The sequence below is a fragment of the Carassius carassius genome, chromosome 29 (genome assembly GCF_963082965.1).
Source record: "Carassius carassius chromosome 29, fCarCar2.1, whole genome shotgun sequence".
NCBI classification, from domain to species: Eukaryota; Metazoa; Chordata; class Actinopteri; order Cypriniformes; family Cyprinidae; genus Carassius; species Carassius carassius.
Window position 1 is genome coordinate 1,402,754 of NC_081783.1, and position 24,333 is coordinate 1,427,086.

The following is a 24,333-nucleotide window of genomic DNA, read 5'->3' on the forward strand; positions in this document are numbered from 1 at the left end:
AGGAAACAGATGATTCTTCTGCACAATCTGACTTTGCTGCAGCCTGGAATTAAACTACTGGTTTCGTCTGGTCAGAGGAGAACTGGCCCCCCAACTGAGCCTGGTTTCTCCCAAGGTTTTTTTCTCCATTCTGTCACCGATGGAGTTTCGGTTCCTTGCCGCTGTCGCCTCTGGCTTGCTTAGTTGGGGACACTTCATCTACAGCGATATCGTTGACTTGATTGCAAATAAATGCACAGACACTATTTAACTGAACAGAGATGACATAACTGAATCCAATGATGAACTGCCTTTAACTATCATTTTTGCATTATTGACACTGTTTTCCTAATGAATGTTGTTCAGTTGCTTTGACGCAATGTATTTTGTTTAAAGCGCTATATAAATAAAGGTGACATTGACATTGACATTGAGGATTTGAGATTTGGATTTCCTCAGAAAAAAAGAATGAAGCTCTTTTTATTTATTTATATACTTGTACTAGTTTTCACATAACGTGTCAACATTTTACTAGTTAGACATTTCCAAAGACTTTTTCCAAACTATAATTCCTGACTAAATGTATAAATGTCTAAGTGAAACATTATAAAGTTTCAGTAACAATATACAATACTATACCATTCAAAAGCTTGATGTAAATAATATAAATGTAACAAATAAATGTAACTGTAACAAAAGTAACAAACAATGCCGTTCTTTCAATTTACCCCCCCTAAAAAACCTGAAAAAATATTCTCAGCTCTTTTTGTAGAAAATAAGATTGTTAAAAGGATTTCTGAAGGATTGTGTGACTGGAGGAATGATGCAAAAATTCAGTTTGAAAGTCAGCTTTGATTGTTCCTAATAAACTGTTTAACTGCACTCCCAAGTGGATATCAAATTATGTTGTGGGATAATTAAATATATTCTAAATAAACTACAAACATAAAATTATATAGATTTATTTTATCCTCACATTCTTTCTTGTAACTCTTCCCTCTGTCACACAGATGACTGAGAGGCTCATTATGCAGCTCAATATGCAGCTCATTATGCAGCTCATTATGCCGCTCATTATGCAGCTCATTATGCGGGTCTTTGTCTTCTCAGGTGTAAATCACAATGATATTCATGATAGTTGACGCCTACTCGCATATGACTTTTACCAACAAAAAGTGTCTTAGAAAATTTTAATCAATAAATTGTTTTCTGTGAGTCAGTAAACAAGATGATTTTCACATAATTTAGAAAGAAAAATTCTAGGCTACAAGCTCCAGTTCTCAAAAGTCCCGGGAACCATTGTTCCTTATGTGTTTTATTGCCTTATTCAAGTGAGTTAACATTTTTAGTTTTTCGCTAACCATGCAATGCAACATTTTTTTTTTCTCAAAAACACAATCATGTACATACATGCTGCTCACATATTATTGTAGCCCAGTTTGTGCTGATTACAGTGAGATTAGACTTTAGACATTTAGATATTTATAAGAAACTGAAAAAAGCACAAATTTCAGGACATGACAAAACTTCTCCAGGCCCCAAAAATACCCTTAGACTCCAGAGGGTTAAAATCATGCAATTATAAGATAAAACAAAATTGTAATTATACAACATCCAGAGAAGCTGCTCTGTTTGTGTGTGATTACTGTTACTGATTCATCATTCAGCTCAAAGCATTATGGGTAGAATCTCTCATAAATCTATTCTGATTAATCAACACAATTTCACTGATGATCCATATGCAACATAAAACCCAGGATAGAGCGGCTGATTGAATGTGGTCTGGACTGTGTGGATGAGGCTCATTGTGTCAGAGACGCTGTAGAAGGACAGAGTTCCTGCACTGTGATCCACAAACACTCCTATTCTACTGCTGAAGTACTTCACAGAGAGATAAGTCTCTATGTTATTGTGCATAAATAAGTAACTGGAGGGAGAGCAGTACAAACTCCAGCACTGATCATTATATCCAAACAAACACTTATTACTCCGTCCCTTTCTGCTGATGCTTTTATATGACACTGATATACACACACCAAATCCACTCCAATCAATCTCCCAGTAACAGCGTCCACACACACTCTCTCTACACAACCCCTGAAGATAATAATCAAATCTGTCTGGATGATCAGGATACGACTGATCTTTGTCAGTGTTAGTAATCACTCTGTTTCTCTCAGACAGATGGAGGTAATTATTCACTGTGTTCAGATCCAGAGTGAGATGATGGGAATCTGATGGAGATAAAACACATCAGAAACAAGAATTATGAATCTGTTTGATCTTTTCATGTATCTGAACTCTTCATGTTCAGTGTATCATCAGTGTCTCAGTACAGATAACCAGATATAATGTGCAAATCATCAATTACATCATCAGTTATAAAACTCTTCTTTCACCTTCTACAGGAAGAACAAGAACACACTCAGTGAGTTTTCTGCTTGTTTTCTTACTGACTTACATTGAAGAAAGTCGTCCCGGGTCTTGGGAACAATGTTGGTGAGTGTGACTGTGGAAATCAACAGACATGAACAGTGTGATTCTCATGATCCTTCATCCATTCCTAAGACATTTCTAGTATAATGTTCTGAATGATATGAGATGATGAACTCTTTTCTGAGAGCAAAAGAATCTCCAGGACTTTACCTCTGTCTGAGATCTTCTTGAAATCCACCTTCGTTGTCCTGGGAACAATGTTGGTCAGGGCCGGATTAACATAAGGGCTTGGCGGAGCTGAAGTCCCAAGGCCTGAATATGGAGGGGGCCCATGATTGGCTGAGGGAGAAAGGAAAAGTAGACCTAGATTTAGATTTACATTTACATTTAATAATTTAGCAGACACTTTTATCCAAAGCAACTTACAAATAAGGAGAACAATAGAAGCAATCAGACCAATGAAAGAGCAACTGTATACAAGTGCGGTGAAAAGTCTCAGTTAGTCTAGCACCGTACACATAGCTAGTTGAAATATAATAATATAATATAATAGAAATGGTAAGCGCTTGCATTAATCATGGGAGATTTTAATATTCACGTTGATAATACAAATGATGCATTAAGACTTGCGTTTAATGACCTAATAAACTCTTTTGGAGTCAAGCAAAATGTCACTGGGCCCACTCATCGTTTTAATCATAAACTAGATTTAATTATATCGCATGGAATCGATTTTACTGCTATAGATATCGTACCTCAAAGTGATGATGTTACAGACCATTTCCTTGTATTGTGCATGCTGTGTATCACTGATATTAACTATATGTCTCAGCGTTACCGTCTGGGCAGAACTATTGTTCCAGTCACCAAAGACAGATTCCCAAATAACCTGCCTGATCTATCTCAACTGCTATTTGTACCAAAAAATACACATGAATTAGACAAAATGACTGACAACATGGCTACTATTTTCTCTAATATATTAGAAGCTGTTGCCCCCATCAAATTGAAAAAGGTTAGAGAAAAACTTACTGTGCCATGGTGTAACAGTAATACTCACTCTCTCAAGAAAGTAACTCATAGTCTTGAACGCAAATGGAGAAAAACTAACTTGGAAGTTTTTAGAATTGCATGGAAAAACATTATGTCCAGCTATAGACAGGCTCTAAAAACTGCTATGGCAGAGCATATACACAAACTCATAGAAAATAACCAAATCAATCCAAGGTTTTTATTTAGCACAGTGGCTAAATTAACAAATTACCAGGCACCACCTGATTCAAATATTCCACCAGCGTTTAATAGTAATGACTTCATGAATTTCTTCACTGATAAAATATATAATATTAGAAATACAACAGCGAATGTAGATTCTACAGCGTCTAACACTTCAGCTTCATCCACCTGCAAAGATAAACTGCAGTGCTTTAAAAATATAGGACAGGAAGACCTAAATCAACTTATCACCGTATCTAAACCAACAACATGTTTATTAGATCCTGTACCCACTAAATTACTGAAAGAGTTGTTATCTGTAGCCGAAGAACCGCTTCTCAATATCATTAACTCGTCGTTATCTTTAGGTCACGTCCCAAAACCATTCAACCTGGCGGTTATTAAGCCTCTTATTAAGAAACCAAAACTAGATCCTAGTGAACTGGCAAATTATATGCCTATTTCAAATCTTCCATTAATCTCTAAAATTTTAGAAAAAGTTGTGTCTGCTCAATTGAGCACCTTCCTGCACAAAAATGATCTGTATGAAGAATTTCAGTCAGGTTTCAGGCCCCCCATAGCACAGAAACTGCACTTAAATTACAGATGACCTGCTTCTTGCGTCAGATCAAGGCTGCATCTCATTTCTAGTTTTACTTGATCTTAGTGCTGCGTTCGACACCATATATCATGACATACTCATAGATCGATTACAAACCTATACAGGTATTCAAGGGCAGGCTCTAAGATGGTTTAGATCCTACCTGTCCGATCGCTACCACTTTGTTTATTTAAATGGGGAGTCATCTCATTTATCATCAGTAAAATATGGAGTACCACAAGGATCCGTCCTAGGTCACCTTCTATTTTTAATATAGATGTTGCCCCTTGGTAATATTATTAGAAAATACGGAATTAGCTTCCACTGTTATGCTGATGATACTCAGCTATATATCTCAATGAGACCATATGAAACTTCTAAATGATCTAAGCTAATAGAGTGTGTTAAAAATTTAAAAGATTGGATGACAAATAATTTTCTCCAATTAAATTAGGATAAGACAGAGATATTAATTATTGGACCAAAAAACACTACACAGAATCTTGTAGATTACAATCTGCAACTAGACGGATGTACTGTTACTTCCTCTACAGTCAAAAATCTGGGTGTTATATTAGACAGCAACTTGTCTTTTGAAAATTATATTTCCCATGTTACAAAAACTGCATTCGTCCATCTTAGAAACATTGCCAAGCTACGAAACATGTTACCTGTTTCTGATGCAGAAAAGCTAGTTCATGCATTTATGACCTCTAGACTGGACTATTGTAATGCACTGTTAGGTGGTTGTCCTGCTTCGTCAATAAACAAGCTACAGGTCGTCCAAAATGCAGCAGCTAGAGTACTTACCAGGTCAAGAAATTATGATCATATTACCCCAATTTTACAGTCTCTGCACTGGCTACCTATTAAGTTCCGTATCAGTTACAAATTATCATTACTTACCTATAAGGCCCTTAATGGTTTAGCTCCTGCGTACCTAACTAGCCTTCTACCACGTTACAATCCATCACGCTCCCTAAGGTCACAAAACGCTGGACTTTTGGTAGTTCCTAGGATAGCAAAGTCCACTAAAGGAGGTAGAGCTTTTTCACATTTGGCTCCCAAACTCTGGAATAGCCTTCCTGATAATGTTCGGGGTTCAGACACACTCTCTCTGTTTAAATCTAGATTAAAAACGCATCTCTTTCGCCAAGCATTTGAATAATGTATCTTAAATTGTGAGTGTAGTTGCATCTGATCAAATGCGCATTTTATTCTTTAGCTTGGATTAAACTAATTAATTTTACTTTGTTGGATCAGCAGCTATGCTAATGATGTCTCTATTTGTTTCTATGTTTTGCCACGGGATTTACATCCCGTGGTAACTAGGATTTACACAAGCTCCAGTCTGGATCCAGAACACCTGAGAAGAGATGATGCTGACCCTCAGAGGACCCCAGATGATGCTAACCCTGAATCAACAAACAAAAATAACAAATATTGCTACAAGTGTGAATGCATCATATAATTATTATTAATTATTAATAATATTAATAATGTTCATCGTCTGGCTGACTACCTCTTGTATTAATTTTTCTGAAAAATCCTGTCATACGTGCACAAACTGACAGTCACCACTTATAAGCTAATACTAAATATTGTAGAAACATAATTTTCTGTAAAGTTGCTTTGTAACGATTTGTATTGTAAAAAGCGCTATACAAATAATCTTGAATTGAAAACTTGAATTGAATAGTTGGCTAGATGATGGCGAAAAAGATGTCTTTAGACATTTTTTTTTTTAAATGGCTAGACTCTGCAGCTCGGATTGAGATAGGGAGATCATTCCACCAGCAGGGCACAGTCCAGAAAAAGGTCTGTGGTAGTGATTTTGTGCCTTTTTAGTCACCACAAGGTGTCGTTCACTTGCAGAATGCAAGCTTCTGGAGGGCGGATAAGTTTGAACTAGGGAGTTTAGGTATATTGGTGCAGGGCCAGTTTTTGTCTTGCAGGCAAACATCAGTACCTTGAATTTGATGTGAGCAGCTACTGGTAGCCAGTGTAAACTAATGAAGATAGGTGTGACGTGAGCTTTTTTTTGTCTCATTAAAGACCACTCTGCCTGCTGCATTCTGGATCAGTTGCAGAGGCTTGATAGTACATGCGGGAAGGCCCACCAAGAAAGCATTACAATAATCCAGTTTGGAGAGAACAAGAGCTTGATTGGTCATAAAGTGTTCATAGTAGGTTTTGTTGCGTTGGGTTCTTTTACAAATAAAGACTGTTGCCTTGAGAGTTCACCGAGCTGCTTTATTAACAGGCTGCAACAATAACATTGTGCTCTCACTCGTCTCTATATTGTCTGCACATGCAGTACTCAGACATCCTACATGCCAATGTTGCCCTCTAGTGGTAACATGTAATATAGATTACACCACATCCCCCTTACTGAATGTAGGTTAACTACTCTTAGCTGTAACTCAAACCATTAGCTTTTTTTTTTACATGTCACATTGGTAGCTAACTGTAAATTTCTGGGCATAAACATTTTAACAATTTTCATAACATTTTCTTTTCCCTTATCAAACAGTTATTGCAGACATTAGAACATTTTCTATGCAAACACTCTTATTAGATTAATGCATATTTAGAACTTATTCAAAGCATAACAGAAATGTTAATGCATTCTTTTACAGATCCAGTCTTTTTGGTTTTACCACTTCTCTACCAGACCTGGTTCGAACAACATCTGGTGTTTGTTGTGCTTGTGGCTCAGAAAGTATCTCTGCAGGAGCGTTTCTTTCATTAGACTGGGTCTGTTGTGATTCAGTATGAGTCTCTGATATCGGCAAAGGCACAAGATGACTGCGGTTCCTTCTGATTGTTCCCTGCGGTCCACTGATGACATAGGACCGTGGAGTTGGGTGGACAGATGTCACTGTGCCTGTTGCTTTTGCATCTGCAATCCAAACGGGGTTTCCGGGTATCAGTTTAGCCAGATCTCTTGTTCTGTGTCTTTTATTGAAACACTCAGTTTGTCTCATCCTTCTCTCCCTCTCCACATGACGAAGTTGTCGAAGATTTGGCACACATGGCTGTAAAGCCTCTGGTAGCATCGGCAGGGTGGTACGGAGTCGACGCCCCATGAGTAGCTGTGCAGGGCTGAAGCCATTTGCCAGCGCTGTGGTCCTATAGGCTAATAGAGCTCTGTACGGATCACTAGCTTTCTTGAGGAGATTTTTAACTGTTTGGACAGCTCTCTCCGCCTCGCCGTTGCTTTGGGGGTACCTGGGACTACTGGTCACATGCTCAAAACAGTATTCACTTGCGAAGTCTTTCATTTCCTGACATGCAAACTGCGGGCCGTTGTCAGTGATCAGTATCTCTGGTGTTCCATGACGTGCAAATATTGATTTCAAATGCACAATGACATTGGCAGAGCGAGTTGGGCTGAGCTGTGCAATCTCTATATATCTAGAGAAGTAGTCCACTAGTAACAGGTAGTTTTTATCTTTCAGAGCAAACAAGTCAGCACCTAACTTCTGCCATGGTCTTTCGGGTAGATCTGTGGGCATTAAAGGCTCTCTTACATTGACTCTTTCCTGTATGCACTGTCTGCATTTGAGGACAAGTTCACTGATCTGGTTACTTAAACCTGGCCACCACACTGCCTGACGGGCACGCTCTCTGCACTTGACCACACCCTGGTGGCCCTCGTGTATTTTGTCCAAAACTGAGTTTCTCATGTTAGCAGGAATAACTAACCTTGTGCCCCTAAGTAGTAGTCCGTTGTGCACACTCAGAACAGCTCTCTCAGGCCAGTAGTGCTTCACCGCTCCTTGTAGCTGGTTATGATCCGGCCAGCCTTCTGCACAGTACCTCATGACTTGAGAACAGACGCTGTCAGACATCAGCTGCTCTTGAAGATCTGCCAGGTATTTACTGCTTGTAGGAAGACCCTCTAGCACTGATTCAAGGTAAATATTAGTGTCCTCCATAAGATCTGTATCAGCGCCAGTAACACTGTTTGTAAGCGGTAAGCGTGAGAGTGTGTCAGCTGTGGTGAGACTTTTGCCAGGGATGTGCTTTATTGTGTATGAGTACCTCATTAAGCGCATACGGAATCTCTGTATCCGCGGCGGAAGCGCATCCAAAGCTTGTCCTCCTAGAAGACTCACTAGTGGCTTGTGGTCAGTTTCGAGTTCAAAGTGAAGGCCTAGGATGAAGTCATTAAACCTCTCACAGGCCCACGTAAGAGCCAGCGCTTCTTTTTCCACCTGAGCATAGCGCTGCTCTGTAGGTGTTAATGATCGGGAAGCATAAGCAACTGGTGACCACACATCTCCCTCTTTCTGCAGCATGACTGCCCCCAGGCCAAATGAAGAGGCATCCGCGGAGATTTTCTGTGGCTTATTCGGGTTGTAGAGCTGTAACACAGGAGGAGAAGACAGTTCTTGTTTAAGGTTGTGAAACGCCTTTTGCTGGTCATGCCCCCAGTACCACATGTTCTTGGTTGAAAGTAAGTCTCTCAGTGGTTTATCCTTTTCAGAAAGGTTTGGAATAAACTTCCCCAGTTGGTTTACCATACCAAGAAAGCTCCTGAGCTCACTCACGTTGCTTGGTTCCTTCATGTCCTGAACAGCTTGGGTTTTGTCTGGATCAGGACTCATTCCATCTGCTGAGACGATGAATCCAAGGAATTTGACCTTTCTTTTGTTAAACTCACATTTTGACATGTTCAATGTAACGCCGGCTTTCTCTGCCCGCTGCAGGACAGCATGCAGTCTTGTGTCATGCTCCTCTACGGTCGATCCCCAGACCAGGATATCATCCATGTGACAGACGACTCCCTCGAGATCTGCTGTAACCTCCGTCACCATCATGTTTTGAAAATGTTCAGGCGCGCTGGAGATACCAAATGGCAAACGGTTGAAGTGATACCTGCCGAATGGCGTAATGAACGTGGTGAGGAGTGCCGACTTTTTGGATAGTGGTATTTGCCAAAAGCCCATATTTGCGTCAAGTTTAGAAAAATACTGAGCACCTGTGAGCATGCCTAGTGTTTGGTCTACAGAAGGAAGTATGTATCTTTCACGACACACTGACTCATTTAAAGGTGTCATGTCCACACAGATACGCACCTTCTCTTTGTCCTTTTTGGGAGCTACAACCATGCCACAGCACCAGTCGGTCGGCTCGTCAACACGACTAATAACTCCCAACTTTTCCATTCTGTTCAGCTCTTCTTTAACTTTGCCCATGAGCGGCAGTGGCACGCGCCTTGGCACTTTGAGCGAAAAGGGCTTGGCATCAGGTTTTAGTTTTATGGTGTATGGCTTTTGTACCAGCCCAAGTCCTTCGCATAACTTGGGGTATGCTTTATTCACCGTCTCTTCGTTTATAGTATCAACTCTGGCGATAAGCTTCAGTCTCACCGAAGCTGTTCTACTCAGCAGTGCCACGCGCAGGTTTCGGACTACATAGATCTTCTCTGTGGTGCTCCTGTCACCATACACAATAGTCTCTGTGGTAGACCCCAAAACAGTTAACGCAGCCCCACCCGGTCCATACAGTGGTTTTTCCGCTTTGTCCAATGTTTTGTCTTTGAGTTTGAAGCTCACAAATGTTTGTTCGGAAATAGCGGACACATCTGCTCCGGAATCTAACTTGAAGGTCACCTTATGTCCTCCCACATTTATGTCCGCCAGCCATGGTTCTTCTCCAGAATCCACCTCACCCAGAAAAAGTCCAGCCGCACTGTCCGCGACCTCATTCACAGATGTGCTGGACTTACAGACTCTACCATAGTGTCCGCGTTTTCCACAGTTATGGCATTCTGCATTTTTTTGCTGGGCACTGTGCTGCTGCGTGCGCGGGTGCTTTGCCACACTTGGAACATGCTTTACTGTCATGTTTGGTCTGCTGAAACTTCGGGAACTTAAACTGTTTTTGCTCTTTAGTTTTGAACTTGTTCAGCTTGGCTTTTCTAAATTGCACTGCATCCATAGCTGTTTTGTTGGCGATAATTTCACCTCTCAAGTCAGTTTGCTGTCTCTTTATTTCTTCAGATTGTCTTGCCATTGTGATAGCTTTAGCTAGGGTAAGATCTTTGTCAAGCTGCATTCTTTCTGACAGAGACGAATCTTTAAGACCCACTACAAGCCTATCTCTCAAAAGATCATCATGAAGAGCACCGTACTCACAGTTTTCTGCTAGTGCATAAAGAGCTGTAATAAATGTGTTCACAGGTTCTGATGGCTGTTGCACTCTCTTATTGAATTTTGCCCTCTCGTAAATCACGTTCTTTCTTGGGACAAAATGTCTGTCGAAAGCTGTTTTGACTGCATTGTATTGCTGGCGCTGCATGGCCGTTAGCTCGAGCCCTCTTAGCACGTCGTCAGCCTCATCTCCCATGCAATAAACCAAAGTATTGACTTGGTTTGCTTCCGAGGAGCTATTCAGATTACTTGCCAGTTTAAAACGCTCGAACCGTCTACTCCACCTTTCCCACTCTTGGGGCTTTGCAAAATAAAACGGCTCCGGTGGTTTGATGGTGAAAGTTGCCGCTGCCATTACTGGACCTGCCGCTGCGGCTGCCCCCGCTGCTGAGGCTCCTCTCGCTTGGTCTTCCTCACTCATAATCATTAGCCGGGTGCAAAGCTGACTTCTTTCTCAAAGCACAGCCACTTCTGACACCATGTTGCGTTGGGTTCTTTTACAAATAAAGACTGTTGCCTTGAGAGTTCACCGAGCTGCTTTATTAACAGGCTGCAACAATAACATTGTGCTCTCACTTGTCTCTATATTGTCTGCACATGCAGTATTCAGACATCCTACATGCCAATGTTGCCCTCTAGTGGTAACATGTAATATAGATTACACCACAGGTTTCACCCTTGGGTTTGCAGGGCTCGCAAAATCACTGGCCCGACACCCTGGTGCTTTGTGTTTTTGCAGTCTGAATGCCATATTGTTTCAGTGCACTGACCACTTTATTAATTGCATTATTTCTGCAGGTCTCCTACTGGCAGACAATTAATTTGAGTTGTCTGTCTGCTGTTTTTTTTTAGATTGGAGCACGTTTTTACACACCTAACATGTAGAGTTGTAAATGTGAACCAGTGGATGGACAAAAAGCTAACGTCCTATCTAAAATATAAACAATTAAGATTTCATTGATTTATAAAAATCTTGCAGATTCTCTCTAAATGGTGAAATTAAATTCCTTCCTTGACTTTTATTAATATTTGAGTTTTGAAAACTTGACTAAAGTTTTCTACTCAATAAAATACACATATTCATAGATTTGGGCTAGTTAAATGCATCTTGGGCTACCAAAATCTAAAGATTACTTGCCTGAAGGGCTAACAATGATTTGAAATTTTGTGAGCCATGGTTTGCTATAGCCCCAGGGCCTAATATGTTTTCTTGATCCTGGCCTGATCCTGGTGAATGTGGTTGTGGAATTCAACAAACATGAACAGTAGCTAAATTTCTATTACCCTTCAAATTGTGCAAGTTGAAATTACGCCTAATGAAAATGTGTCAATTCTAAAAAATGTGATAAACGTAAACTTACCAACACTCGCCCCCATGAATTATTTTTATTTTTTTTAAGTTTACATAACATCATTGAATGGAAACACCATCATTTCACTATACTTTTTAATCAACATATATCATAAAATATTGCTTATGTTTTGCTTAAATCTGTAATGGAAATGCAGCAAGTGTAATTTTCCTGATCTTGCATCCATTCCTAAGACATTTCTAATATGATGTTCTACATGATATGCTGATGGTCTCGTTTCTGAGAGCAGATGAATCTCCAGGACTTTACCTCTGTCTGAGATCCTCTTGAGCTCCTCTTTGCAGAAATCCTCCAGTTTGTCTCTCAATTGATGGACAGATTCTCTCAGAGCATCAAAAGAGAAGAGAGAACTGAAGAGATCATCATTTACGTCTGTAGATTCAGGAGGTGCTGAGAGAGACTGCAAACTCTATAGAAAACAGAAATCAAAACTCATCAGTTCCACACTTCTATTGTTTTTTCAGCTATTTCTTTTTTCAAATGCACAAGAGAAATGTGGCCGTGCAAGTAAACAAACACCATTTCCATTTCAAGGGACATTCGAACTGCGTCCTCTAGGGGGCGCTATGGGGAACACGTCATCGTGACCCTTGTCTGAAGCATACATTGAAAAAACACCAACTTGTTGGCCGGCTACAGCCTCTGATATCACTACTGGCAGGACTATAAACACCGGCACCGGGAGAACACATCATTCTCTTCTTCGTCTTCACTGACTGTTCTGTTTGAAGCGTGCATCTGAAAGAACCGGTAAGAGCGATCTTTCTTTGTATATCATGGCACCTACTAGTAAGCATTTAGACAATATGTACATCCGTGTCTGCGTTATTTGACACCCGATGACACACTTGATCTTTGAGTAATTTTTTGGGGTGAAGAGCATGCACGTGATGTCTTTGATGAGGCAATCTGCATGCATTGTGATTGTTTTATCAATGGAAAAACTCTGCTCTCGTTCGACTCTCTTCCGAAAAAAAGGGAAAAAACACAGCCATCTGCTACCCGCGGTTCAGGACCCGCCGCTGCTGAGGCACAGAGGAGAATGAACTCGTGAGAATACAGGTGGATCTGTCTGAATGTTTTAAAGAGGAATTTTCCCTTTCGTGATCGTAATGGCGGCGGACAAGAGAGAGCCTTGGGAGGATGATGTTATATCTTTATGTACCAAAAAGCTTTGAGGAGAGCGAGAGTCAATACCACGGCGACAAAGATGCCCGGCAGCTACGAGAGACTATCTTGATAGAATTGAAAGTTTACAAAGGCAGAGAAGAGAAGCGACCGAGTTTTTCACAAGTTCATCAAACAACCGCAGTAAGAATATTTCATCAAGCACGGTGAGTAATGGCTTCTCCCGTCATTGTTACTTGCACCTCTTGCCACATGTACAGTTTATCTATCTCTATCGCTGATGAGGGATTCACATGTGATAAATGCAGGGAAATAGTTAGGCTGACAGAGAGGATTTCAGAATTAGAGACACGCATCCAAACTTTAATTGAGGACAGTAAGAATGTTAGGGCTCTAGATACGGCTTTGGATGCGTCTAGCTCAGGGATTCCTGTACATTGTTCGGTTCCGGAAACAGAGCCCCAGCAGCAGGGCAACTGGGTGACGTTGAGGCAGCGTAGTCGTGGGTCAAAACACAGCTCTTCTGTTCCGATCAAAACATTAAACAGGTTCTCCCCACTCAGTGATGCACCCACTGAGAAACCTGATGAAAGTGCTCTAGTTATTGGTGATTCTATTGTACAGAACGTGAATATAGAGACACCAGCCACCATAGTCAAATGTTTACCGGGAGCCAGAGCGCCTGACATCTTGGCAAATTTAAAAGTGCTGGCTAATGCTAAACGTAAATACAGTAAGATTTTTATTCATGCCGGCGCTAATGATGTTCGACTTCGCCAGTCGGAGATCACTAAAAATAACATTAAAGAGGTGTGTGAACTTGCAAGCACGATGTCAGACACTGTAATATGCTCTGGTCCCCTCCCTGCTTACCGTGGTGATGAGATGCATAGCAGATTGTCATCACTCAATGGCTGGATGTCTAAGTGGTGCCCACAGAATAACATAGGTTTCATAGACAATTGGACGAGCTTTTGGGGCAGACCTGACCTGTTTAAAAGAGATGGTCTTCATCCCTCCTGGGGTGGCGCCACTCTTCTCTCTAGAAATATGGCAAATAGTCTTAGTGTTTATACTTGACTAACTGGGGCCCAGGTCAGGAAGCAGACAGACTGGCTAAACCGACCGTCTGCTAGCTGCCTCCCGTCACAGAGGTCAGTTAATTCTCAGCACATAGAGACTTTTTCACCTAGATATCACACTATAGAGACTGTGTCTGTTCCCCGAGCTAGAAAATACAAAAAACGTCCAAACCAAGTTAAGATTAACAATTTAATTGAGGTTCGACAAATAAAAAACAGAAGCAATATGGATAAACAAATGATAAAGCTTGGCTTATTAAATATCAGATCCCTTTCTACGAAAACACTTTTTGTAAATAATATGATCACTGATCATAATATAGATGTACTCTGTTTGACAGAAACCTGGCTAAAACCTGATGATTACATTATTTTAAATGAGTCCACCCCCCAAGATTACTGTTATAAACATGAGCCACGTCTAAAAGGCAAAGGTGGAGGTGTTGCTTCAATTTATAACAACGTTTTCAGGATTTCTCAGAGGGCAGGCTACAAGTATAACTCATTTGAAGTAATGGTACTTCATATAACATTATCCAAAGAAACAAATGTTAATGATAAATCCCCTGTTATGTTTGTACTGGCTACTGTATACAGGACACCAGGGCACCATACAGACTTTATTAAAGAGTTTGGTGATTTTACATCCGAGTTAGTTCTGGCTGCAGATAAAGTTTTAATAGTTGGTGATTTTAATATCCATGTTGATAATGAAAACGATGCATTGGGATCAGCATTTATAGACATTCTGAACTCTATTGGTGTTAGACAACACGTTTCAGGACCTACTCATTGTCGAAATCATACTCTAGATTTAATACTGTCACATGGAATTGATGTTGATGGTGTTGAAATTATTCAGCCAAGTGATGATATCTCAGATCATTATTTAGTTCTTTGCAAAATTCACATAGCCAAAATTGTAAATTCTACTTCAAGTATGGAAGAACCATCACTTCTAACACAAAAGACTGCTTTTTAAGTTATCTTCCTGATGTATCCAAATTCGTTAGCATATCCAAAACCTCAGAACAACTTGATGATGTTACATAAACTATGGACTCTCTCTTTTCTAGCACTTTAAATAAAGTTGCTCCTTTATGCTTAAGGAAGGTTAAGGAAAACAGTTTGACACCATGGTATAATGAGCATACTCGCACCCTAAAGAGAGCAGCCCGAAAAATGGAGCGCAGCTGGAGGAAAACAAAACTAGAGGTATTTCGTATTGCTTGGCGGGAAAGTAACATATCCTACAGAAAAGCATTAAAAACTGCTAGATCCGATTACTTTTCTTCTCTTTTAGAAGAAAACAAACATAACCCCAGGTATTTATTCAATACAGTGGCTAAATTAACGAAAAATAAAGCCTCAACAAGTGTTGACATTTCCCAACACCACAGCAGTAATGACTTTATGAACTACTTTACTTCTAAAATCGATACTATTAGAGATAAAATTGCAACCATTCAGCCGTCAGCTACAGTATCACATCAGACAGTGCACTATAGACCCCCTGAGGAACAGTTCCACTCATTCTGTACCATAGGAGAGGAAGAATTGTATAAACTTGTTAAATCATCTAAACCAACAACATGTATGTTAGACCCTATACCATCTAAGCTCCTAAAAGAGGTGCTTCCAGAAGTCATAGATCCTCTTCTGACTATTATTAATTCCTCATTGTCATTAGGATATGTCCCCAAAACCTTCAAACTGGCTGTTATTAAGCCTCTCATCAAAAAACCACAACTTGCCCCCAAAGAACTCGAATCTCCCTTTTCTGTCCAAGATACTAGAAAAGGTGGTATCCACACAATTATATTCCTTCTTAGAGAAAAATGGTATATGTGAGGATTTCCAGTCAGGATTTAGACCGTATCATAGTACTGAGAATGCTCTCCTTAGAGTTACAAATGATCTGCTCTTATCATCTGATCGTGGGTGTATCTCTCTATTAGTTTTATTGGATCTTAGTGCTGCGTTTGACACAATTGACCACAACATTCTTTTGCATAGACTTGAACACTTTGTTGGCATCAGTGGAAGTGCATTAGCATGGTTTAAATCGTACTTATATGATCGCCATCAGTTCGTAGCAGTGAATGAAGATGTATCCTATCGATCACAAGCGCAGTATTGAGTACCTCAAGGCTCAGTACTAGGGCCGCTACTCTTCACGCTTTATATGTTACCCTTGGGAGATATCATCAGGAAACATGGTGTTAGCTTTCACTGTTATGCTGATGATACTCAGCTCTATATTTCTTCGCAGCCCGGTGAAACACACCAATTTGAAAAACTAATGGATTGCATAGTCGATATAAAAAACTGGATGACGAGTAATTTCTTACTGCTAAATACTGAAAAAACAGAGGTGTTAATTATAGGACATAAAAACTCTGCTTGTAATAACCTAGAACACTGTCTAAGACTTGATGGTTGCTCTGTCAATTCTTCGTCATCAGTTAGCTAGGTGTGCTATTTGATCGCAATCTTTCCTTAGAAAGCCACGTTTCTAGCATTTGTAAAACTGCATTTTTCCATCTCAAAAATATATCTAAATTTCAGCCTATGCTCTCAATGTCAAATGCAGAAATGTTAATCCATGCATTTATGACCTCACGGTTAGATTATTGTAATGCTTTATTGGGTGGTTGTTCTGCACGCTTAGTAAACAAACTACAGCTAGTCCAAAATGCAGCAGCAAGAGTTCTTACTAGAACCAGGAAGTATGACCATATTAGCCCGGTCCTGTCAACACTGCACTGGCTCCCTATCAAGCATCGCATAGATTTTAAAATATTGCTTATTACTTATAAAGCCCTGAATGGTTTAGCACCTCAGTATTTGAATGAGCTCATTTTACGTTATAATCCTCTACGTCCGCTACGTTCTCAAAACTCAGGCAATTTGATAATACCTAGAATATCAAAATCAACTGCATGCGGCAGATCCTTTTCCTATTTGGCGCCCAAACTCTGGAATAACCTACCTAACATTGTTCGGGAGGCAGACACACTCTTGCAGTTTAAATCTAGATTAAAGACCCATCTCTTTAACCTGGCATACACATAACATACTAATATGCTTTTATTATCCAAATCCGTTAAAGGATTTTTAGGCTGCATTAATTAGGTAAACCGGAACCGGAAACACTTCCCATAACACCCTATGTACTTGCTACATCATTAGAAGAATGGCATCTACGCTAATATTTGTCTGTTTCTCTCTTGTTCCGAGGTCACCGTGGCCACCAGATCCAGTCTGTGTCCAGATCAGAGGGTCACTGCAGTCACCCGGATCCAGTACGTATCCAGACCAGATGGTGGATCAGCACCTAGAAAGGACCTCTACATCCCTGAAAGACAGTGGAGACCAGGACAACTAGAGCCCCAGATACAGATCCCCTGTAAAGACCTTGTCTCAGAGGAGCACCAGGACAAGACCACAGGAAACAGATGATTCTTCTGCACAATCTGACTTTGCTGCAGCCTGGAATTGAACTACTGGTTTCGTCTGGTCAGAGGAGAACTGGCCCCCAACTGAGCCTGGTTTCTCCCAAGGTTTTTTTCTCCATTCTGTCACCGATGGAGTTTCGGTTCCTTGCCGCTGTCGCCTCTGGCTTGCTTAGTTGGGGACACTTCATCTACAGCGATATCGTTGACTTGATTGCAAATAAATGCACAGACACTATTTAACTGAACAGAGATGACATCACTGAATCCAATGATGAACTGCCTTTAACTATCATTTTTGCATTATTGACACTGTTTTCCTAATGAATGTTGTTCAGTTGCTTTGACGCAATGTATTTTGTTTAAAGCGCTATATAAATAAAGGTGACATTGACATCTTTAGTGAAGTGACAATCAGCCAACTTATGGTGACCCATACTCAGAATTCATGCTCTGCATTTAACCAAAGTGCACACACACAGAGCAGTGAACACACCCACACTGTGAACACACACCCGGAACAGTGGGCAGCCATTTATGCTGCAGCACCCGGGGAGCAGTTGGGGTTTCAATGCCTTGCTCAAGGGCACCTAAGTCGAGGTATTGCTAGCCCGAGATTCGAACCCACAACCCTAGGGTTAGAAGTCAAACTCTCTAACCACTAGGCCACGACTCCCTTTAACCCCCTTTAACCCCTTAAACACTTTACTGTTAAAGGTACTGATACTGACGCTCTGCTGCTTTCACATCCTTTGTTCCATGAAGGTCCAGGTCTGAGCCCGAACAACATAGGGGTCCTGGCCTGTCTCAATCTGAGGATCAAAGATGGGCACAGAAGGTTAGTGTTGTGACTTGCGCTCCTCGCCCACCTGTGGGCAGGGGAAAGAGGAATTATGGGTCATGAGGAGGTAAGCAGAACCTAAGGATGTGATCCAGACAAGGCAGCGCTCTCTTCCGAATCAGAGTGATACCGAGAAATCTACTCATTCCCTTTAGGGATTTTTAACTTCTGCTTTTATCCTCTCCTTCCTAATTCCCCTGTAACCACCAGCTCTCCACCTGATCGAGGTTAGGTGGAAACCTCTTGCATAACAGTCTCCTATGCTGGACCTATAATGTTTTTGGCTTGTTCTATGTTCTTTGCAACCACCCTACTGAAGGTCCAGACTAAAAGGAGGCGCCCCTTGAGCGGGGCTCCAGTGCAGGAGGGTGGATGAGTATGTAACCCTCTCTGTATATACTTATGTGTATTAAATTGCTGGTGGTTATGTGTCTACTAATAAACTCTGTGAGTTTCCTTTGCAGTGCACAATAACAGTGTTTAATAAACACTTGCCAGCACCAGCCATCTGGCTTCATGTTCCGGTAATAGGCGGCTGAGACCACAGGTTTCTGCGGGAGCCTTCTTGATCATCAGGCCTGGCACAGCACTGCAGGGAATTTCATGGATGTCCGGCCAGGTTACCCTGAGGTGTCTGCTGGCTGCTTAGTGGTACTGTCGCCTCTAGCGGGAAGTGGAGGTGGCAGTTACAGAAGTCTTCTTGTATATGCTGCCTCAGGTGATGCTCCCCTCGCCCGAGGTTTGTAAAATTTGAGCTTGCCTCTCCCATGCGATTCGGCGCCTCTGTGATGCTTAGGAACCTTTAGGTACACATGCTAAGCTTTGTGTAGTTTCTCAAAACCACATAGTGGTCAGTGTGCATGTGAACACTTTGTGCACTTTCTAAAATCCATGTAAGTGGTAAGTGTGCACACAAGACTCTGCGCACTTTCTGAAATCCTGTATAGTAAGGGTTACCCATCCGCCTCGTTCCCTTTCTTGAGCTGATTAGACCTTGGTTCCTTGGGCTCCATTCAGCCAGTGTTTATTTATTTATTCAACCATCGCTTCCTTCAACATGAGGGGCTATTTTGGTGATTCTCGTGGTAGTTTAGCAGTGCTCCCCTTTTTCCAAACTTTTTTCCAACTACTCTGAGCTCGAGTTCTCCTTGCATAAGAGACTGAGTTCTCTGTTTTTTCCCCAGAGCGCTCCAGAATTGTTTCCATAGATTGAGTTGATGACTCTCAAACATACTGTTTTGAGATGCACCATTCCATCTATGAGCTGCTCTGTCAGAGTGCCATGAGAGGGCCCTCCTTAGAACAGTATTTGAAAATCCATGCTATGCTAAGTGTGCACGTGAAATCTTTGCACACTTTCTGAAATCCACACAGTGGTAAGTTCGTACGCTAGTATTGTGCATTCTTTCTAAAATCCTATATGGTGAGGGCTTTGTGTGGTTACTTTGTGCCCTTTCTTGAGTTGGTAAAAGCACCATACATTTTGGGCGCCACTCCACCTATGTATCCTCGGATACCGATCTAAACAGGGTGTTGCTACTAGAGAACTGTTGAGACAGCTCTTTCAGCAAGCTTATGTGAAAGCTAGCGGTAGCCCCTGTGTGACAGGCAAGACTTGGTATAAAATGCTAAGTTCTTAGCCGTATCCCTTTAAAGGAATCTTTCCTAATTCCAAGCCTTCAGCTCTACCCTGGGCCGAGGCCCTAACAATTAAGTTGGGTATGTAGCTTAGGCCTTTGGACGTAAAGGGGTAGTCTCACAGACGTCTAAACATCCCAGGGGCTACTCCTGTGGAAATGGTAGAGTTGGTACTTAGTGCTTGCCATGATTCTGGCCTGCACTCCCCTCAGCATGGCGGCGTGGGTATACTTTTCCCCATAGCGCCCCCTAGAGGACACAGTTCGAAGTTCCCTTGAAAGGGAATGTCTCAGGTTACGAATGTAACCATGGTTCCCTGAGTAGGGAACGAGATGAAATGCGTCCTCTAGCTCCCTGCCATGCTTCGGACATAAGCTTCAGATGAAGAAGTGAATGATGTGTTTTCCCGGTGCCTGTTTATATTCGCGCCGGTGCTGACAGTACATTTTTCAAAGTATGCTTCAGACACGGGTCACTACAAGGTGTTCCCCATAGCGCCCTCTAGAGGACGCAGTGTCTCGTTGCCTACTCAGGCAACCATGGTTACATTCGTAACCTGAGACGATTTATATTTCCATGTTCATCACTTGGGATGAAATTAATGTTTCTAGACGAGAGCTTTAATGAAGGCTTCTATTAAACTACTATATGGAATAGTGTAATGTATATTGGGCACATATTTGCTAGTAATTGAAGATGTGCCGGTTGCAATTTTCTTGACTGATTCAAATTTTTTTGTAAGTGTTACCTGCATACCTTCTGTGTGGCTTTGATTGGAACTATTTGATTTTTATTTGGTAAAACTTAGCAAAAAACAAATTGTATCTAAAATGTATGTAACTTAATTTTTTTGTATTAAAGAATTCTGTTCTTCTAGGTCTGTGTTACCTACAGGAACTGGATGTGATCCTGTGTGTGTGAAAGCTGCTCCAGCTCAGCGTCTCTCCTCCTCAGATCATTGATCTCCTGCTCCAGTCGCTCCAGTCGTCCTTCAGCTCGACTCACTGCAGTCTTTTCCTGATCTCTGATCAGTCGTATCAGCTCAGAGCGGCTTCTCTCAATGGAGAGGATGAGCTCAGTAAAGATCCTCTTACTGTCCTCCACTGCTGTCTGTGCAGAGCGCTGTTAGGACACACAGTGATTCAGCTTCAGTGAGTCTGAACTGAGACGGAGACAAACTTCTCTTCTTCTCCAGACTCACCTTATGAGACTCCACAGTCTCTCTCAGCTGCCGAAGATCTCTCTCTCTCTGTTGTATTCTCTGCTGGCACATCTTCTGTGTCTCCTTCAGCTGCTTCTGCAGGACAAACAGATGATAGTGAATGTCACAGAAAACTACTAACACTAGCAGGCTTGGGTAACCCCACTGTTCAAGTTCGAGACACTGATGCTTGCATGTAGAACAGCCACAGGCTCAGCACCCGCCTACTACTCACTATTTTGAATCTACATCCCCTCCAGAACACTTTCTCTTAATTTATTGCGTCCATTTTTATCTTATACCTATTTGAACAATGCATGGTACTTAGTATCAAAAGCATTTCCTGTGTCTATTAACCTTTTTAAAATGAATCACTTTATGTATTCCCCAATTGTAAGTCACTTCGGATAAAAGCATCCGCAACATTAATAAATGTAAACGTAAATGTAAATTATCATTTTAACACATGAATCCAGTAAACATAGGGTGAGGCAATTTAAAGGTTACTTATCTGATCTGATAGAAAATTATATAAAATGGCTGTATATATAATGGTTCAAACTCCAAAAGTGATGATTGGTTACAGTTACTGTACATTAAATGAAGCATAAGAATTTTCTGCAATATTTAATCAGTGTCTAGCTTTAAATACCTGTTTCTCTGTCCTCTGGTCTGCAGCTGGTACAATGTCATGGTTTTTATGATCAGTAATCGTACACAGCACACATATACATTCCTTGTCAGTGCGACAGAAAACCTCGAGGATCTTCTCATGTTTCTGGCAGATCATCTCCTGCAGTAGTTCAGTGGCATCAGTCAGATTGTGTTTCTTTCCTTTAAACCAACTCTCATGTTGTTCGAAGTGATTCTGACAGTAAGAGTTCAGACACACCAGACATGACTTGATGGCTTTGTTTTTTCTTCCAGTACAGACGTCACACTGCACATTTTCAATTCCACAGTCAGCAGGAAGTTTGGTCTTCTTCAGTTTCTCCACCACTTCAGTCAGCATGGTGTTTCTAGCTAAAGCAGGTCTTGGACTGAAGGTCTGTCTGCACTGAGGGCATCTGTAGACTCTCTTTTGACCCTCCTGATCCCAGCAGTCTGTAATACAGATCTTACAGTAACTGTGTCCACAGGGAATAGCCACTGGATCCTTCAGGAGATCCAGACACACTGCACACATGAACTCATCCCGAGAAAATCTGGCTTCAGCCATTTTACTGAATGAATACAGAGACACAAACACACAACAGCTCAACTACACTTCAGTTTCTCTTTCCCTGAAATCATGTGATTTAGGTTTCGTGTTTCTTTGTTTGAGTGACGTGTCTAAAACAGGTGTGTCTATGAGTCTGTAAAGCAGGCACCTAATTTCTGCCCCTGTTAAGACACGTTTATGCACACTGTAAAATCATAGTAAATGAAACATACAATCAACTGTTTAACATGCTTGAGAATCTTTCTAATTTTGCACTTGCTCTTCTATAGCAAATACAGTTTGTTTGTTTTTTTGTTTGTTTGTTTTTTCAGTGTATGTACTGTAAAAGACTACAGGGTCCATCAGACTGTTTCATATGCTGGAGAATCTTTGTGTGATTTTGCTCTTATCTCTGTCAGTGGAGATTAATTCAGTTTATCACTATTGCTGGTTACTGTAGTAAAGTGTCAGTGTGCTGTGAGACTGTGGATCCCATATCTATGACGTAATTACAGATATCTTAAATGGAGTTTTGTCTAGTCATAAAGTATTTAGAGATATCTCTAATCAGATTTCTTACTAGTGCAATTATGATTGCAGATATCTCTAATTATCATTCTAATGAGTCAAGTTATAATTATGACTAGCCAAATTATAATTGTAACTATCTGAAATATATTTTATGGATAGTCAAACTAAATTTTTAAATGATAAGATGGTTTGTGATATATAACGGCTTGCCATAGCAGTGAAGGATTCGAAAAGGTGTAACTGTTGTGTTGTGTTTGTGGGAGAGAAAAAAGATCTACAGGATTGCAACTTTTGTCTGAGACTTCAGATTTACTGATACACATGTGTGGCTGTTCTCAACAACTACAAATTCCACTGTCACAGACACTCAGATGTTCTGCACCAAAAATACCTTCATAAATATTGCTTATCATGTGATATAAATATGTGATATATGGGATATAAAATGCATCATATGATCTCTGATCAGTCGTATCAGCTCAGAGCAGCTTCTCTCAATGGAGAGGATGAGCTCAGTAAAGATCCTCTCACTGTCCTCCACTGCTGTCTGTGCAGAGCGCTGTTAGGACACACAGTGATTCAGCTTCAGTGAGTCTGAACTGAGACGGAGACAAACTTCTCTTCTTCTCCAGACTCACCTTATGAGACTCCACAGTCTCTCTCAGCTGCTGAAGATCTCTCTCTCTCTGTTGTATTCTCTGCTGGCACATCTTCTGTGTCTCCTTCAGCTGCTTCTGCAGGACAAACAGATGATAGTGAATAACATATTTGTCAACTGTATGAAATGTAAGTTGATGTACAGGTCTGGGGGTGGGGCCAGTTTAATAACTGTGTTAAATATTTGTTATGACATTTTTTCCATAACTAATTGATTAAGTTAACGCATTGAACTGGCAGCCATAATTTATATATATATATATAGTACAGACGAAAAGTTTGGATGTTTTGAATGTTTTTGAAAGAAGTTTCTTCTGCTCATCAAGCCTGCATTTATTTGATCAAAAATACAGAAAAAAAATTTAATATTGTGATATATTATTACAATTTAAAATAATTGTTTTTAAATTTATTATACTTTACATTATCATTTATTTCTGTGATGCAAAGCTGAATTTTTAGGATCATTATCACATATACATATATATATATGTTTTGTGTGTCTGTCTGCATGTGTTTTGTTCTTCAGGTCTGGATTCAGTTCAGTTGGTTTGGTTCTGGGAGACAAACTCAATCTGCTGATGCTGCTAGTAAATATGATCTGACAATAATGAAGAGAACAAACAACACAGCAGATGGTCCAGTTTGTAGAGTAAAGAATGGCAGTATGAGGATGGGTGAATGTGATCTTTATAATAACAGACCTGAAGTGACAGTCATTAATGGGACTCTGATAATAAACCGTGTGAACAGAACAGATTCAGGGAATTACAGATTAAAACTCTCTCACTCAGACGGCTCAGAAACATCTAGAGATCTTCAAGTGATTGTTGA

The 24,333-nt window shown here is 40.7% G+C and overlaps 1 protein-coding gene and 1 pseudogene across 1 annotated transcript in view; one reads left to right on the forward strand and one right to left on the reverse strand.

Moving 5' to 3' along the window:
- LOC132109356 (uncharacterized) overlaps positions 1 to 24,333 on the forward strand; it is a 271,659-nt gene that overhangs the window by 130,388 nt on the left and 116,938 nt on the right. The gene's annotated exons all lie outside the window — the stretch shown is intronic.
- On the reverse strand, positions 1,630 to 22,403 carry LOC132109363 (tripartite motif-containing protein 16-like; annotated as a pseudogene).